At 50.2% G+C, this 18,224-nt stretch overlaps 1 protein-coding gene across 1 annotated transcript in view; it reads left to right on the forward strand.

Annotated features, from left to right (window-relative positions):
* The window catches only part of cr1 (complement C3b/C4b receptor 1 (Knops blood group)), a 791,565-nt gene that overhangs the window by 45,060 nt on the left and 728,281 nt on the right, over positions 1-18,224 (forward strand). The gene's annotated exons all lie outside the window — the stretch shown is intronic.

Genomic DNA, 18,224 nt, shown 5'->3' on the forward strand with positions numbered 1-18,224 from the left:
TGTCGAGTTATTGCCTTAAAACACTATTATTCTGAAATAGAGGGCAAGGAAAATTACTGAAGGGTTGTTTACATACTACAGTGCGTTGTGACAGCATATGTAAGAAAGGTCTATGACAGTGTCAAAATATTATACACCTTGCAGGGCTCTCACTTAATGTTTTTTCTCTGTTGTCTGCCGGGCAACCTTGGCAGCTTTTTAAGATGCCAAATGACAGTTTAGGTGGTCATTTAAGATGGCTTGCGTGACGCGTGTAATAATGTGCTCGGACGAAGTGCGTAGTTACCAGTCGGAATTATGCTCAATGAAGCATTCACCTATTATTTCTGCTTCAAATAAAGCCACAAACTAAACATATTCACCAATCAAGACATGATATATACCACAATGACATGCAGCAAAATTATAATACAGTATCTCAACTCTTTTTACACATTGCAATGAATGCAATTTCTATTATTTCTTTCCACTTCCTAATAAAAATGTGGTTGGATTATTCAGCGTATGATCAACCTCAGTGAGACCAAGCGCAGGCTTGGCGATCGCTTCGCACAACACCTCCACTCAGTTCGCAATAACCAACCTGATCTCCCGGTGGGTTAACACTTCAACTCCCCTTCCCAACCCGAATCCGACCTTTCTGTCCTGGGCCTCCTCCATGGCCAGAGTGAGGCCCACCGCATATTGGAGGAGCAGCACCTCATATTTGCTTGGGTAGTTTACACTCCAGCGGTATGCCACACTTGTCATTTTAATTCATTTCAAGACTATGGGGCTGTACATTGGCCATAAAGTTGCTGCCTAAAAGTGCCAGAGACCTGGAATTGATCCTGAATATGGGTGCTGTCTGTATGGAGTTTGCTCCTTTTCCCTTTGATCACATGGGATTTCTCCGGGTGCTCTTGTTTCCTTCCACATTCCAAAGGTGTGCAGGAACCTATTTCAGACCCAACCCAAAATGTAATATTTTCCTTTTGTCCAGAGATTCTGTCTGACCTGTTGAGTTACTCCAGCTTTTTGTGTCTATCTTCAGTTTAAATCAGCATCTGCACTTCCTTCCAACACACACGATACTATTAATAGAATTTTATTAATCCCAGGAGGAAAATTGTGTGTGTGTGTGGGTATATATATTATATACACACACACACACGCACATATTTATATAGTTATATATTCATATATAAATATACACCGTTTTGTTTTCTTGTTTATAACATTGTTTACATATTCTGTTGTGCTGCTGCAAGTAAGGATTTCATTGTTCTAATTGGGACGTGAGAGTATAAAACACTCTTGACTCTTGACTTACTCTGCTAATGTGTGGGAAAGAACTAGTGTACGGGTGATCAGTGGTCGGCGTGGACTCGGTGGGCAGAAGGGCCTGTTTCCACGCTGTATCTTTAAATTAAACTAAAGACATTAAATTCAGAGGGAGTCTAAAGAAGGGTCTCTACCCGAAACGTCACCCAATTTCTTCTATCCTGAGTTGCTGGTTGCTCCATGGAGTTCCCCCGCACAATTAAAGCATGGAATAGTCTTCACCCTACCATAGTTACCCAACCAGACGCAACTAAATTTAAGGTACCTCTTTTTTCCCCAAGAACCCTGTTTTGCTTAAGTCCAAGTCAAGAGTCAAGAGAGTTTTATTGTCATGTGTCCCAGATAGGACAATGAAATTGTTGCTTGCTGCAGCACAGTAGAATATGTAAACATAATACAGAACAGGAGATAAAAGTTCAGTGTGTTTATATACCATAGACCATATATATACACAATAAATAAACAGATCAAATACAATAGGCTGTTATTGTTCAGCCCTCTACCACCTCCAGTTTAAATTCCATTTAGAATATTTATGGAGGACCAGGAAACCAGAAGCAAGAGTTACTCCAGATCCAGGGTCAGGGAGTGATTCTGCGTTGGTTTTCAGCGCTGGCGGCGAGGCAGCGACCGGACAGCAATGGCGGCAAAATCTCCCACAATGCAAAGCGAGAGAGAAAGTACCCATCGTCGACGAGTTGCCGTGGCAGTGCGCATGCGCAGGGCGGTTGATGATGTGCTGGCTGTGGTTGTGCGCATGTGCAGGGGGAGGACGTGCAGGCCGCAGCAGTGCGCATGTGCAAGGCGGCCAGCCGTGCCGGCGGATGAGGAGCGAGTGGAGACACGGACACGGACACGGACACGGTCACGGACACGGACACGGTCACGGTCACGGACACGGACACGGTCACGGACACGGACACGGTCACGGTCACGGACACGGACACGGTCACGGTCACGGTCACGGTCACGGACACGGTCACGGACACGGACACGGACACGGACACGGTCACGGACACGGACACGGACACGGTCACGGACACGGACACGGTCACGGACACGGACACGGACACGGTCACGGTCACGGACACGGACACGGTCACGGACACGGTCACGGACACGGTCACGGTCACGGTCACGGACACGGTCACGGTCACGGACACGGTCACGGACACGGTCACGGACACGGTCACGGTCACGGACACGGTCACGGACATGGTCACGGACACGGACACGGTCACGGTCACGGACACGGTCACGGACACGGTCACGGTCACGGACGGCGGGCAGAGAGAGAGAGAGATATATAGAGGGGGGGGGGCCGCCCAGAGTTGACCGGCAGGTGTCCAGCCTTGGCCGGAGGCCCCAGGCTTCGGCCTATGAAGCCTAGTGGTAAATCCGGGTCCTGCTGGTGGCCCCCCCTAGACCACGAGGCCCTAAACTGAAGCTTGTCCAGTTTATACGCAAATCCGGCCCTGCAGCTAAATATCAATTTAACATTATATTCCATTCACAAATGTACAAATCACAGACAACAAAAGTAACACTGTCACATTCAACAATGCTTTTAAAAGCTGCTTTGTTTGTACAGGTTTGTAAAGCAGCTGCTGCGTGTAGGCCTGGTGGAATAACTGAAACACATAGCAACATAAAAACATGGAAAAACAGGTGCAGGAATAGACCATTCGGCCCTTTGAGCCAGCACCGCCATTCAATATGATCGGCTGATCATCTAAGGTAGACAAAAATGCTGGAGAAACTCAGCGGGTGAGGCAGCATCTATGGGGCGAAGGAATAGGTGACGTTTCAGGTCGAGACCCTTCTTCAGACTGATCATCTAAAATCAGTACCCCGATCCTGCTTTTTCCCCATATCCCTCGATTCTGTTAGCCCTAAGAGCTAAATCTAACTTTCTCTTGACAGCAGAGTACAGTACAAGCATATACAGGAGGAGCCATTCGGCCCATTGTCTCTGCTAGCTCTTTGGAAGAGCAGTTGATCTGTGGTCCCATGTCTTGGTTCTTGGTTTCTTGGTCCTCCAAAATATTCCAAATGGAATTTAAACTGGAGGTGGTTCATGCTTCATGGGAATACCCGCATTCTCCAGAATCTGGGCCAACCTGTGCCAAGTTACTGACAGAATCGCCTATCCTGACTACGGGTGCTGGCTGCACGGAGTTTGCATGTTCTCCCCGTGACCTGCGTGGGTTTTCTCTGAGATCTTCCATTTCCTCCCACACTCCAAAGACGTGCAGGTTTGTATGTTAATTGGCTTGGTATAAATGTAAATTGTCCCCTGAGTGTGTGTAGGATAGTGTTAACGTTGTGCTGTTTCAGCGCTGTATCTCAAAACTAAACTAAACCTCCTTGTAGACCTATGTCTGTTTAGCTAAAAAAAAAACAAATGTCTGCCATATCACAATTTTATATTCCACTATTCAGGAGCTATTTATATTGACTGTTTGTGTTTTATGAAGTATTTTGCAGTGCGTTGTGTTGTTTCACCGGTAGAAGCATGTGTGTATTGGTTATGTGTAGGAAGGAACTGCAGATGCTGGTTTACACAGAAGGTAGACACAGAAAGCTGGAGTAACTCAGTGGGACAGGCAGCATCTCTGGAGAGAAGGAATGGGTGAGGATTCATGTCGAGACCCTTCTTCAGACTTCTCCAGTCTATATGATACTGTGTCTTTGTGACTATGTCTCTGTGTCTCTGTAACTCTGTAACTCTGTGTCTCTGTAACTCTGTGTCTCTGTAACTCTGTGTCTCTGTAACTCTGTGTCTCTGTAACTCTGTGTCTCTGTAACTCTGTGTCTCTGTAACTCTGTGTCTCTGTAACTCTGTGACTCTGTTCTGTATGACTCTGTTCTGTATGACTGACTGTATGACACCAAGTGCCCGGCTGCCATGTTGGGACTTGAACTTGTGTATGGATCACAGGGCTCGAGTCTTGGCCAGGGTCCAGTAATGCGTCCACGTCGCTGCGATCAGCCCGAGTCAGCACTTTGCAGCCTGATGCAATGTGGCAACAGGTGTCCACAGTTGGCAGTGTTGCAGCTCCCTGCCAGAACACACAGGCAGCACCAAAGCATTCCTCTCCACCAGATGTTCAGCCATTCCGAGACCCTCAGGAGATCCACACACCTCTGCCAATTCACAAAGTGTAGAACATTACAACTCATTCTTAAATCCTTCCATGAGGACATGTTGGCAGGGTTGTCAGTGTGTGGCTGGGGCACGCAGGCCTGTGTGTTACACGCACCATTACTAGAGTCAGATCGTGGGTTATTTTGGTGCACGGGATTGCTGATGTCTCACTTTCCCGCTGAGGGGCTGGAGGTCTTGTGTGGAGAGCGGGCGGGTTTAAGTTGGCCACGGACTGCATGCTCGGCATTATATGAGCCTGGCATAAGGCATGGGATATCCTGCCTGTCTTGTCTGTGGGCTGTGGGTGGGGGTCTCCTGCAGGAAGCCCACACCTTTTTATAACCAAAATTAAATGTAATCAATTATGTACAAAAATGATATGTGCATTACACAACAATACACTCAAACCCACCACCATAATACAAGTAAAACAAATATTCAATCACTATTTCCCCATCCTCATTGAAGATACATTCCACCCCCCGCGGTGCCCAGCGGTCCCTGAAATCCCTCAGGGTGCCCGTGGACAGTGCGTAGTCCCTCTCTAACCCACCCGGGCGCGGACGTAACCCCTGAAAAGGGGCAGGCAGCCGGCTCGGGCAGAGCCCTCTTCAGCCTGGCACCGTGACTCGTGGATGGCCAGCTTGGCCAGGCCCAGGAACAACCCCGACCAGGACATCGTCAGCCCTGCCCTCTCCCCTACGCACAGGGTGTCCGGAGATGAGGATGGTGGGTGAGAAGTGCAGCCAGAAGGCAAGGAGCAGCCCCTTTAGATAATGGAACAGGGGAGGGGGGGGGGTGGGTAGGGGGTGGTGTAGGGGGAGGGGGGGAAGCAGGGGGGAGGGGGGGAAGCAGGGGGGAGGGGAGGAAGCGGGGGAGGGGTGCATGGAACAATTTGAATTGTGTATTATTCACGTCCCTTCTACTTTATGTTTCATTGTGTTTATATGTTTGTAATTTGCTTGTTTTAATCTGAGAGTTGTCCTTGAGAGTCCTGAAAGGCGCCCATAAATGAAATGTTTTATTATTATTATTAGCATTTGCCAGCAGTGGTGTTGGTGGTGGAAGCAGTGGTGATTAAGAGGCTTTTAGATAAACACATGGAATATGCAGGGATGTGGATCAAGTGCAGGCTGAGGAGATTAGTTAAACTTGGCCCTGTTTGACACAGACACTAAGGGCTGAAGGGCCTGTTTCTGTGCTGGACTGTTCTATCTGATCCAGGCAGCTGGCAGCTTCCATTACATGTTATCAGACACGTTCCTAATGCATGCCAGGCGTGGGTAGATCATTACCAGCTGAACAATACATGTTAAGGCTCAATTTTACCTCCAGGTTTTTAAAGTGCCTTTTTATTTGAATCACATTGCTTTCTGTTTTAATTTGTTCCTCTTGTTTTCCTATCCAGAAGTAACAGGTGTTACAAACTGTACATGAAACCAAATGGCCTGATTGCCCTGTAGGTCAGGCAGCATCTGCAGAGGGTGATGTAGACTGCTTGTCTCAGCTCTACTAGACATTCCTGCCCCCAGCAGTCTTTCTCTGCAAGCATTTATTTCAAGAGGGCTTGTATACAAAAACAGGGATGTAATGTTGAGGCTCTATAAGGTGCTGGTCAGGCCGCATTGGGACAAATGTGGGCCCCATATCTGAGGAAGGATGTGCTGGCTCTGGAGAGGGTCCAGGGGAGGTTTACAAGAACGATGCCAGGAATGAGTGGGTTAACCTATGATGAGCGTTTGTCAGCACTGGGCCTGTACTCGCTGGAGTTTAGAAGAATGAGGGGGGACCTCATTGAAACACACAGAATAATGAAAGAGCGGATGTGGAGAGGATGTTTCCATTAGTGGGAGAGTCTGGGACCATAGGTCACGGCCTCAGAATTAAAGGACTTCCTTTAAGAAGGAGATGAGGAGGAATTTCATTCTTCAGAGGGTGGTGAATCTGTGGAATTCATTGTCACAGAAGGTGGTGGAGGCCAAGTCAGTGGATATTTTTAAGGCCGAGATAGATTCTTGATTAGAATGGGTGTCAGAGGTTATGGGGAGAAGGCAGGAGAATGGGGTTAGGAGAGAGAGATAGATTAAATGGCAGAGTGGACTTGATGGGCCGAATGGCTTAATTCTTCTCTTATGTTTTATGAACTTCTCAGTGCTCTAAGGATTTTCACAATTTCCTGCTTTTGTTACAACCTGCATTGTCCCATTTCCCGTTCTCTGTAGATCAACGCAGTGTTGGCAGTGGGAATTGGCAACAGCTTGCAAACTCAATGTTTTCACCAGTTGATTGTCATTTAAGTTACAGAGTGAGCGTATAACGCAGGGAAAATACTCCAGATCCAACACAGCTTGGGAAACCTAACAGCTCTCCAGAACAAAGGCAGCCGGCTCAGATGAGTTTAGTTTAGTTTGGTTTAGTTTGTATAGTCATCTGTACCGAGGTAAAGTGGAAATCTTTTTTGTTTTAGGCTCGAAGGGCCGAATGGCCTCCTCCTGCACCTATTTTCTATGTTGTACAGCCATGATCACATTGAATGGCGGTGCTGGCTTGAAGGGCCGAATGGCCTACTCCTGCACCTATGGTCTATTGTCTATTGTTGCGTGCTATCCAGTCAGCAGAAAGACAATACATGATTACACTCAAGCCGCCCACAGTGTACAGATGCAGGATAAAGGGAATAACGTTTAGTGCAAGGAAAAGTCTCATTAAAGATAGTCCGAGGGTCTCCAATGAGGTAGGTGGGAGGTCAGGACCGCTCTCTAGTTGGTGAGAGGACGGTTCAGTTGCCTGAGAAGAGCTGTGAAACTCAGTGCTTGAATGGAACCATGGCCTGCTATCAGGTTTGGTTTCTCTGCCCCATTAGTATGGTTTGGCTGCAGTGCGGACCAACTATTGTTAGTCCCGGAACACTGGCCAAATCCCACAAGCTCCACCCTCAACCAGGACTAGGCTTCACGCCCATGGGAACTCCATCAGTACATACGCACTCAGACATACCAACAAATCAGTGGTGCAGCGGGTAGAGCTGCTGCCTCACAGTGCCAGGGACCCGGGTTTGATCCCGACTACGGGTGCTGTCTGTACGGAGTTTGTATGTTCTCTCTGTGACCGCGTGGGTTTTCTCTGGGTGCTCCAGTTTCCTCCCACACTATAACGATGTGTAGGTTAATTGGCTTGATATAATTGTAAATTGTCCCTCGTGTGTGTAGGATAGTGTTAGGGTGCGGGGATCGCTGGTTAGCATGGACTGGGTGGGCCGAAGGGCCTGTTTTCGAGCTGTATATCTAAACTAAACTACAAAATCGATGTTGAATATGAAGCTTTGTCGCTGCTGACAAGTGTGATTCCAGCGTTTGGAATTCCGTTCTTAGTCGATGACCAGAGGCTGTTGATGTTCGCAGGTGTAAACATTCCCAATATTGAGCGCAGCCAGGAATGAGATCATTACAATTCCCATTGCGTTTTATATTCTGTGAGTGTTCACAGCTTGTTTATATGGTGGATATGTCTGTTAAATCTGTAAGATGCCTGACCTTTAATTATTGCCAGATGTAAGGCACTAATTAGACAGAGAGCCAAACGTCTCAGAAACAGGCCCTTCAGCCCAGCTCGTCTGTGCCGACCAGCGATCCCCGCACACTAACACTATTCTACACGCACAAGGGACGATTTACAATTATACCAAGCCAATAAACCTACACATCTTTAGAGTTTAATAGGAACCTGAGGGGCATTTTTTTCACACAGGGGGTGGTGGGTGTATGGAACGAGCTGCCAGAGGTAGTTGAAGCTGGTATTATAACAACATTTACAAGACATTTGGACAGAAACGTGGATAGGAACGGCTCAGTCTGTATAAAGGTCCTGACTTGAAACGTCACCTATCCATGTTCTCCACAGATGCTGCCTGACCCGCTGAGTTACTCCAACACTCTGTGTTCCAGAGCCTAAACATTATGCCTATTGGAAGGTGCCAAATATAGTCTACGCAGAGAAAAGATTAAATGAGATTAAATCTCGGTAAGTGTAAACTTCAGAAGCTTTGATGCCAAACTCAAGATAATTTTATTGGATCCTACAAGAGAGACTCAGATTACACAAATAGGCATGCAATTGATTTCAACAAGGTGACAATTCTTCAGGTTTGGACAGACACATCTACAATGCAACCTGATGATTCCATTTCAAGGTATAATTATGACAAATCTGAAAGCTTTAGAGGAGATTTTCATTGGCGTACTTCTCTAAGTTTTCGAGAACCTTCTCCTTCATCCTCAGGACCTCTCGTTCGTTCTCCAGGAGGTGGTAGTACGACTTGATCACGCTCTCCTCCTTGGTGATCAGCTGGTGGCCCTGCCTCATCACCTCATTGATAATTCTGGATACAGTGGACACTAGGACAAAGAATGACAGGTGGTTTATAGTCAGGTACTTTGCTTCCCGAACGTGTCCAATCGGTAGTAAAGAAAGCAAACGCAATCTGCCATGTATTTTGAGAGGGCTTGTGTACATAAAAAGGGATGTAATGCTGAGGCTCTTAAGAAGGGTCTCGACCCGAAACGTCACGAAATGCTGAGTTTCTCCAGCATTTTTTGTCTACTTTCAATTTTTCCAGCATCTGCAGTTCCTTCTTAAACACGAGGCTCTATAAGGCCCCATTTGAAATATTGTGAGCAATCTTTGGCACCATATCTGAGGAAGGATGTGCTGGCTCTGGAGAGGGTCCAGAGGAGGTTTCCAAGAATGATCTCAGGAATGACTCTACGATGAGCGTTTGTTGGCACTGGGCCTGTACTTGCTGGAGTTTCGAAGAATGAAGGGGGACCTAATTGAAACTTACCGAATAATGAAAGGCTTGGATAGAGTGGATGTGGAGAGGATGTTTCCACTAGTGGGAAAATCTTAGGACCAGAGGGCACAGCCTCAGAATAAAAGGACGAATGTTTAGAAAGATGAGGAGGAATCTCTTTAGCCAGAGGGTGATGAACCTGTGGAATTCATTTCCACGGACGGCTGTGGAGGCCAAGTCAGTGGATATTTTTAAGGCAGAGATAGATAGATTCTTGATTAGTACGGGTGTTAGCAATCTACGATCGCCCTGTACATCTGCGTGAAAACGTTTAGGAAGGAACTGCAGATGCTGGTTTACACCGAACATAGACACAAAATGCTGGAGTAACTCAGCGGGACAGGCAGCATCTCTGGAGAGAAGGAATGGGTGACGTTTTGGGTCGAAACCCTTCTTTAGACTGAAACATCACCCATTCCTTCTCTCCAGAGATGCCGCCTGTCTGTGCTTTAAGCCGGTGATTGGTTCAATAAGGAAGGTGAGGCTGGCACTGCGAGAGCGTGACGGGCTGACTGACCTCGGCAGGTTGGGACCTGACCCGTCCACCCCCTGGGACCGCACAAACGCAAACCTCTGCCGATCATCTTGTATCTGCCAAAACAAAACCAAACATCGTGTCAAAAGCTGCAAGAAGTTTGAGACTTCACTGTGAACGTCTGCTCCCCCCCCCCTACCCTCCCCCCCCACCCCCCACCCCTCCCCCCTCCTTCCCCCTCCCCCCTCCAGTGTTCCACACTGCCAGAGCACAGTGAGAAGCAGCTCTGGCTCCAGATCCAGTGACACAGTTACATGGAACAGTACAGAACAGGGACGGCATGGTGGTGCAGCGGGTAGAGCTGCTGCCTCACAGCGCCAGAGACCCAGGTTCCATCCCGACAGCGGGTGCTGTCTGTACATGACCTGCGTGGGTTTTCTCCGGGTGCTCCGGTTTCCTCCCACACTCCGAAGACGTACAGGTTTGTAGATTAATTGGCTTGGTAAGAATGTAAAATTGTCCCTAGTGTGTGTAGGATAGTGTTAATGTGCGGGGATCGCTGGTCGGCACGGACTCAGTAGGACGAAGGGCCTGTTTCTGCGCTGTATCTCTAAACTAAACTAAACTAAAGATATCCAGGACACAAAACGTGAGTCACTCACTTCTTCATCAGTGTCAGGGGTGAAGGCAGGAGAATGGCGTTGAGAGGGAGAGATAGATCAGCCATGATTCTAGGACTAGAGGTCACAGCCTCAGAAAAATAGGACGTTCCTTTAGGAAGGAGACGAGGAGGAATTTCTTTAGTCAGAGGGCGGTGAATCTGTGGAATTCTTTGCCACAGACGGCTGTGGAGGCCAAGTCAATGGATATTTTTAAGGCAGAGATAGATTCTTGATTAGTGCGGGTGTCGGAGGTTATGGGGAGAAGGCAAGAGAATGGGGTTCGGAGGGAGAGATAGATCAGCCGTGATTGAATGGCGGAGTAGACTTGTTGGGCTGAATGGCCTAATTCTGCTTCTATCACATATGACCTTGTGACCCCCGTCCGCACCTACTCTTTGACTACATTTCACTCCTCATATGGACACACTGATCTGTTCTGTATTTATGCCTACAATATTCTGTTGTGCTGCAGCAAGCAAGAATGTCATGGTCCTATCTGCGACACATGAGAATAAACTCTCTTGACTCTTGACTCATCTGCTTATCTGACACCATTTCTCCTTTTCACTTCTGCATTTTGTCAACTACTCCACCCATCCGCCAGTCACCCCTGTGACTTAAGATAGACACAAAGTGCTGGAGCAACTCAGTGGGGTAGGGAGAGGGTCAGGATAAGGATTCTGGCCCTTCGGCCCAACATGTCCATGCCGACCAGCGATCACCCTGTACACTAGTTCTATCCAACACATGACGAAAAGATTTACCGAAGCCAATTAACCTTCATACCTGGTAGACACAAAAAGCTGGAGTAACTCAGCAGGACAGGCAGCACCTCTGGAGAGAAGGAATGGGTGACATTTTGGGTTGAGACCCTTCTAAGGGTCACCCATTCCTTCTCTCCAGAGTAGCTGCCTGTCCCGTTGAGTTACTCCTGCATTATGTGTCTATCTTCGATTTAAACCAGCATCTGCAGTTCTTTCCTGTACAAACCTGCACGTCTTTGGAATGTGGGAGGAAAGCGGAGCACTCAGAGTCAGGGAGAACGTACAAACTTCCTACAGACAGCACCTATGGTCAGGATCGAACCCGGGTCTCTGACGCTGCGAGACAGCAGCTCTACCCGCTGCACCACCGTGCCGCCCTGTAAATAGCAGAAATGTCACCTTGCTCTCCTGCACACTCACCCTTCATCACAATGATAAACTGCTATACTTCCAAAAGTAGTAGATGGTGCCTCAAAGAATCCATTCTCAATCTCGCCTAGACCATCACACTCGATTCCTGCATAGTGAAAAACACAATTAGAAATTGCAACAAAAAATCTCAATGCAGTACATCTCAAAATCAATTAAAAAATGGTGCCTAATACTGACATAACCAGCATTAGGGTCATTGAGCCATACAGAATGGAAACAGGCCCTTCAGCCCAACTTGCCCATGCCGACCAACATGTCCCAATCTACACTAGTCATAGAGTGATACAGTGTGGAAAAGAGGCCTGAAAGGAAAAAGGAGGAGGAGCCCGAAGGCTGGGGGATGGGAGGAGACAGCAGGGGGACTGAGGAAGGGGAGGAGATAGCAAGGACTAACAACATTGGGAGAATTCGATGTTCATGCCCCCAGGATGCAGACTTTACAATCGAGCCGTCCACAGTGTACAGATACATGATAAGGGAATAACGTTTAGTGCAAGGTAAAGCCAGCAAAGTCCAATCAAGGATAGTCGAGGGTCACCAATGAGGTGCATAGTAGTACAGGACCGCTCTCTGGTTGTGGTAGGATGGTTCAGTTGCCTGATAACTGCCGGGAAGAAACTGTCCCTGAATATGGAGGTGTGCGTTCGTTTTTACACTTCTATAGGATGGTTCAGTTGTTGTTCACCCATACAAAGGTCTACTCCACTGGAGGTGAATCTCAGATGACTTTGGTTTCAGCCTTCACCTTCCTTGGCATCATGTAATGACAGGCATGTGTGGGCTGCCCTTGGCCTGCTCTATGGAACAGCCGGTGTATTAATCCCCCCCGTCTCCCGTCTAAATATAACCACCAGCTCCCTTTGGCAACACTATCCTCGGCTCCCATTATCATGTTTGCTTCTCCCATGTTGACATTGACTTGACATTGACATGCCGCGGGGAGGGACAAAGACTAGAACTCTGGAAGCAAGGCAGGCCATTCGGCCCTGTCCCCCTCTGCTGTTCCATAAGATCAGGATAACCGTTACGTCTGTGTCACTTTCCTGCACGGAGACCATGTCCCCGTTTTTCCTTAATATCCAAACTTCCGTGGCTCTGTCCCGGAGTGTGGGGTGACTGTGAATCCACAGCCAGGTTGGGGAGTCAGGTTGAACCATTCTCCTGATCGCTGCCCTGACCAACCCACGCCCTGCCCGGCCTCCACACGGCTCCGTGTTGAACTGCCATTACCCAATGTTGCAACAACTTGGCGAGAGAGAGCGAGACGGGTGTGTGTGTGTGTCTGAGTGTGTGTGTGTGAGAGTGTGTGTGTGTGTGTCTGAATGTGTGTGTCTCTGAGTGTGTGTGTCTGAGTGTGTGTGTGTGTGAGAGTGTGTGTGTGTGTGTGTTTGTGTGAGTGTGTGTGTATGTGTGAGAGTGTGTGTGTGTGTGTGTGTGTGTGTGTGAGTGTGTGTGTGTGTGTGTGTGTGTGTGTGTGAGTGTGTGTGTGTCTCTGCGTGTGAGTGTCTGGGTGTGTGTGACTGTGAGTGTAAGCAAGGGAATGAATGAGTGGGTGTGTGCGTGTATGTCTGCGTGAGGGAGTGGGTGTGTGTGTGAGTGATAATGGTCAGTCTGTTCCCCAGGGAAAGGACATTAAAACTTGGACGTGTTGCACCTGCAACTCCACCACACCACGACTCTGTGGATGGATACCTGCTCCAGCTGGGGAAGCTGTGGGCAGGTGGGGATAGGGCAGGTGTACAGATGGTTGACGGGCAGGTGTACAGGCGTGTTTGGGGCAGGTGTACAGGTGTGTTTGGGGCAGGTGTACAGGTGGGTTTGGGGCAGGTGTACAGGTGGGGATAGGGCAGGTGTACGGGTGGGTTTGGGGCAGGTGTACAGGGGTACAGGTGTGCTGGCCATTGCCTGGATCACTTACGTGCACAAGTGGCATCAAGTGAGGACCAGGTTAGATTTTCTTCGCAGCTGACGAAGCCGGAGCTGCCCTCCTGCAGGACGTGCCCTGCGAGGCAGGTGTAGAACACCTTGGTGACCACGGGGAACTTCGCTGAGGGGAGGAACTCGCCGACGGGGGAACCGTTCTCCAGGTGCGGGGGGCTGTCACAGTCGGCTTGGAAACAAACACACAATCCCGCTCAGTGGATGTGGAAATCTGACAACAGTTATCACTTACACAGACACAGGGTGCTGGAGTAACTCAGCGGGTCAGGCAGCATCTGTGGGATGAGGAGTGGGTGGCGTTTTGGGTGGAGACCCTTGTTCAGAAGGAGATGGGGATTGAAAGGTAGAACCAGAGGGTGGGGGGGGATATAGGGGACCCAGGGGAGATAAGGGTAGGTGATGAGCTGAAGGGGAGGTGGAGGAGAAGAGAGGAACAGTGTGTCTGGGAGGGGAGGGGGGTGATAGAAAGCTCCATGGAGCCCATGAGTAGCTCTGGAGAGGGTTGGGGGGGGCTGTGTGTGTGGGAAGGAACTGCAGATGCTGGTTTACACAAAGGGTGGTGGTCGCCAGGGGTGGGGGTAGAGGCAGATACTCGTGTTTAAGAGGCTTTTAGACAGGCGCGTGTATATGCAGGGAATGGAGGGATAGGGCAGATATGAGCAGGTCTTGGCATCATGTTTAGCACGGACATTGTGGGCCGAAGGGCCTGTTCCTGTGCTGTTCTATGTTTGTTTACTGAGCACCGGGTGCCAACTGCCTGGGCTGAGGCGCTCCTTCCCTCCCTGCGGCGCTCCCTCTGTCTCCCGGCTGCTGTTCCCATGTTGGGCTCCAATCGCCACCGGTTCCCGTCGAGTCCCGGCAACGGAGAAGGGGGGGGGGGGGGGGAGCGGGTGTAATGTCTAATGTCCGGGCGCCGCTTCTTGTCCCGCCGGCGCTGCCCGACAGTCGGGATGCGACGGGCTGTGCGGGGAATGGCCGCAGAGGGCGAGGGGTAGGAGCTGGGGAGGGGGTCCCGGGACGGGAGGGGGTCCCAACATGGGAACAGTTGCCTCTCCCCACTCCCCCGCCCCCTACTGCTCACAAACCCCCCGCCCCCTGCCCACAACCCCCATCCTTTCACCCACTCCCCTCCCTTTACCCCCCTCCACCCTCTTCTCTCCCCCGGGTCAGGTCCGCCTCACCGGCCGCCGCCGCCACCAACAACACGAGGATCAGGAGACGCCGCTACGCCACCGAGTCCCAGCGGTCGCGAGTGTGGCCTCTCTCCCACCCTCTCTCTCCCCTCTCTCTCCCACCCTCTCTCTCTTCTCCCCCCCCCCCCCCCCCCCCCCCACACACACACACACACACACACAACCCCCCCAGTCCGGCCCACCCACCCCCATATACAGCGCTTGCTGGGAGGGCGCTAGAGTAACGCAGTGAGAGGCGGCGCCGCGGTCTCCCCGCTCCTCGGGGCTGGTGAATCTGTGGGATTCTTTGCCACAGACGGCTGTGGAGGCCACAAGTCAGTGGATATATTTCAGGCAGAGATAGATAGATTCTTGATTAGTACGGGTGTCAGAGGTTACGGGGAGAAGGCAGGAGAATGGGGTTAGGAGGGAGAGATAGATCAGCCGTGATTGAATGTTGCAGTAGACTTGATGGGCCGAATGGAAACATAGAAACTACAAAAAAATTGGTGCAGTTATCGGCCAGTCAGCCCTTCGAGCCAGCACCGTCATTCAATATGATCATGACTGATCATCCACAATCAGTACCCCGTTCCTGCTTTCTTCCCATATCCCTTGATTCCGTTAGCCCTAAGAGCTAAATCTAACTCTCTCTTGCAAACTAACTATCTTGAAATGGCCCAATTCTGCTCCTATCCCATGACCTTATGAACTAACGTTGATTTTAGAGACTGACACTGCGCGGAAACAGGCCCTTTGGCCCAACATGCCCCATCTACATGTTTCCTGTTAATTATTCTGTACATTATTCCTGTTAATCTCTGTAAAGTGTCCTTGAGATTTCTGAAAGGCGCCCAAAAATAAAATGTATTATTATTATTATTACATGGGCCATAGTTTGCTCCGTATCCTTCTAATCCTGTCCTGTTCACGTGTAGGAAGGAACTGCAGATGCTGCTTTACGCCGAAGATAGACACAGAGTGCTGGAGTAACTCAGCAGGTCAGGCAGCATCTGTGGAGAACATGGATAGATGATGTTACGGGTCGAGACCATTCCCGAAATGCCACCAATTCCTTCTCCCCAGAGATGCTGCCCGCCCCGAAGTTTATAGAACCATGATAGGCGTAGATAAGGTAGAGAGTCAGAACCTTTTACTCAGACAGGAAATGTCAAAGATAGAGGGCGGGGCTTTAAGGTGAGAGGGGCAAAGTGTAAAGGGGATGTGTGGGGCAGGGTCGTTTTACCCAGAGGGTGGTGGGTGCGTGGAACTCGCTGCCAGGGGTGGGGGTGGAGGCAGATATATAGTGGTGTTTGGGAGGGTGTCAGATAGGCGCATGGATAGGCAGGGAATGGAGGGATATGGGTCAGGTTTAGTTTAATTGAGGTGGAGGAAGGAACTGCACGTGATGGTTTAAACCGAAGATAAACACAAAGTGCTGGAGTAACTCAGTGAGACAGGCAGCGTCTCTGGAGAGAAGGAATAGGTGACGTTTCGGATCTGAATAAGGGTCTCGACCCAAAACGTCACCCACCCTTCTCTCCAGAGATGCTGCCTGTCCCACTGAGTTATTCCAGCATTTTGTGTCTGTATTCAGTAACTGGGGGAAATCCTGGATAGGACGGGCTGCCCCCCCCCCACCCATATTTCGTGAAACATGGTGCAGCAAGACCACCACCACAGCCCCCCTCTCTCAGGCCGCTCCGTGATGGTGAGTCCACAGGCTTTGTGGCCGGAGCCTCAATGTCCATTCCAGTTGGAGGCCGCCAGCTCCTAGAATCTCGCAGCCCCGGGACTGGCTGTATTTCCCAGGTCGCGAAAACGAATTGCAAGAAAAACACCCCTGATGGCCGGTTGAATTCGGGTTAGGGGCCGGATCCGGCCCGTGGGCCGTAGGTTGCCGGCCCCCTGTTCTAGACGTCAGGCCCCATTGTGTGCCCCCCCCCCCCCTCATGTTTTAAAAGCAATTTCCGCCACTCGGCCGAAGGACCTGTTCCTGTTGTATTGTTGTTCTGTTGCCATCTCGCTCCTCTCTCTCTGTTCTCTCTCACCCTTCCCTCCTTCTCTCTCTCTCTCTCCTCCTCCTCCTCTCTCTCTCTCTCTCACCCGCCGCCCACTCGTGTCCCCGGTCCCACCCCTGTGGAGGAAGTACAGACATCCCTTGTCGGGGCCGGCGGCTGTAGAGTAGAGCGAGGCAACGGCAGCGGCTCCACTGGACAGCGGACATCATGGAGCGGGTGTTGAGATCGCTGCTGCTGCTGTTGCTGTTGTGCGGGGCCGTTGTCCGGAGCGACGGTGAGACCCCGGACCCCTCGCTCCCTCCGCGGCGCTCCCTCCCTCCCTCCCTCCCTCGGTGAAGCGCCTGTGATTTATTTCACGACGGGACTGGGATTAGATGGAACCGGTGGGTGGTGGCGCGGCTCCGTCACTGTTGGTGGGGCAGAAGGCACGGGTGGGTGTGTACGTGGGGCAGGGGGACGGGAGTGTAGAGGTTGGGGGGGGGGTGCAGACGGTACGCCCGCACTGCCCCGGCCCTCTGCCGTCGCCACCCCCCCCCCCCCCCCCACACACACCGACGATCCTGACAACACCAGTGTGTAGAGATCTCCTGGATGAAAGGAGGCACAAGGAACTGCAGGTACCGGATTTACCATGGGAAGATATAAAGTGCTGGAGTAACTCAGTGGATCGGGCAGCATCTGTGGAGAACATGGATAGGTGAGGCAAGAGTAAAGTTCTTTGGGGTTGAAAAAGGTGCAAAGATATTGAGTGATTAACGAGGCAACGTTCATTCTGCACGTTATTTGTGCGTTGGGCAGGCCAACACGTGAGAATGGATAAAACAGTTAAAATGGGAAAGGAGTAGCAACTAATCACATGAGTGTGGGTGAAGTGAATGGGGTGTGTGTGTTTGTGTTTTTTGCAGCTGTAGATTGTGGTGAACCACCAAGACTGGAGAACGGGATCCACATTGGGGACGACTACAGGATTCGCCAATATGTCTATTACCGCTGCAATAACGGGTAAGCAGTAATTCACCAGCACACCATGTTACAGTACAGACTCTTCACATTGGATTGGCCCTTCATACAACATGGCAGTAGAGGCAGGGACTATCACAACATGTGAAGGACATTTGGACGGGTACATAGATAGGAGAGGGTTGGATGGATTTGGGCTAAATGGGGGCAAATGGGACTAGTGTAGATGGGACATGTTGGTCGGCATGGAAGGGTTGGGCTGTTTCCGTGCTGTGTGACTCAGTGAATATATTTTTATATAAACGGGACATTTCTGTGTCCACCTGTTTGTTCTTCCAGCTACGAGCTGTTTGGCAGTTCACGGATACTCTGCACGTACGAGGGATGGGCCGAGCTCAACACTCGGTGTCAAAGTGAGTGACCACTGGACATTCCTGTCACCGGGACCGGGGGAGGGGAGGTGGTGACAGATCAAAG

The sequence above is a fragment of the Amblyraja radiata genome, chromosome 24 (assembly GCF_010909765.2).
Source record: "Amblyraja radiata isolate CabotCenter1 chromosome 24, sAmbRad1.1.pri, whole genome shotgun sequence".
In the NCBI taxonomy this organism is placed as follows: Eukaryota; Metazoa; Chordata; class Chondrichthyes; order Rajiformes; family Rajidae; genus Amblyraja; species Amblyraja radiata.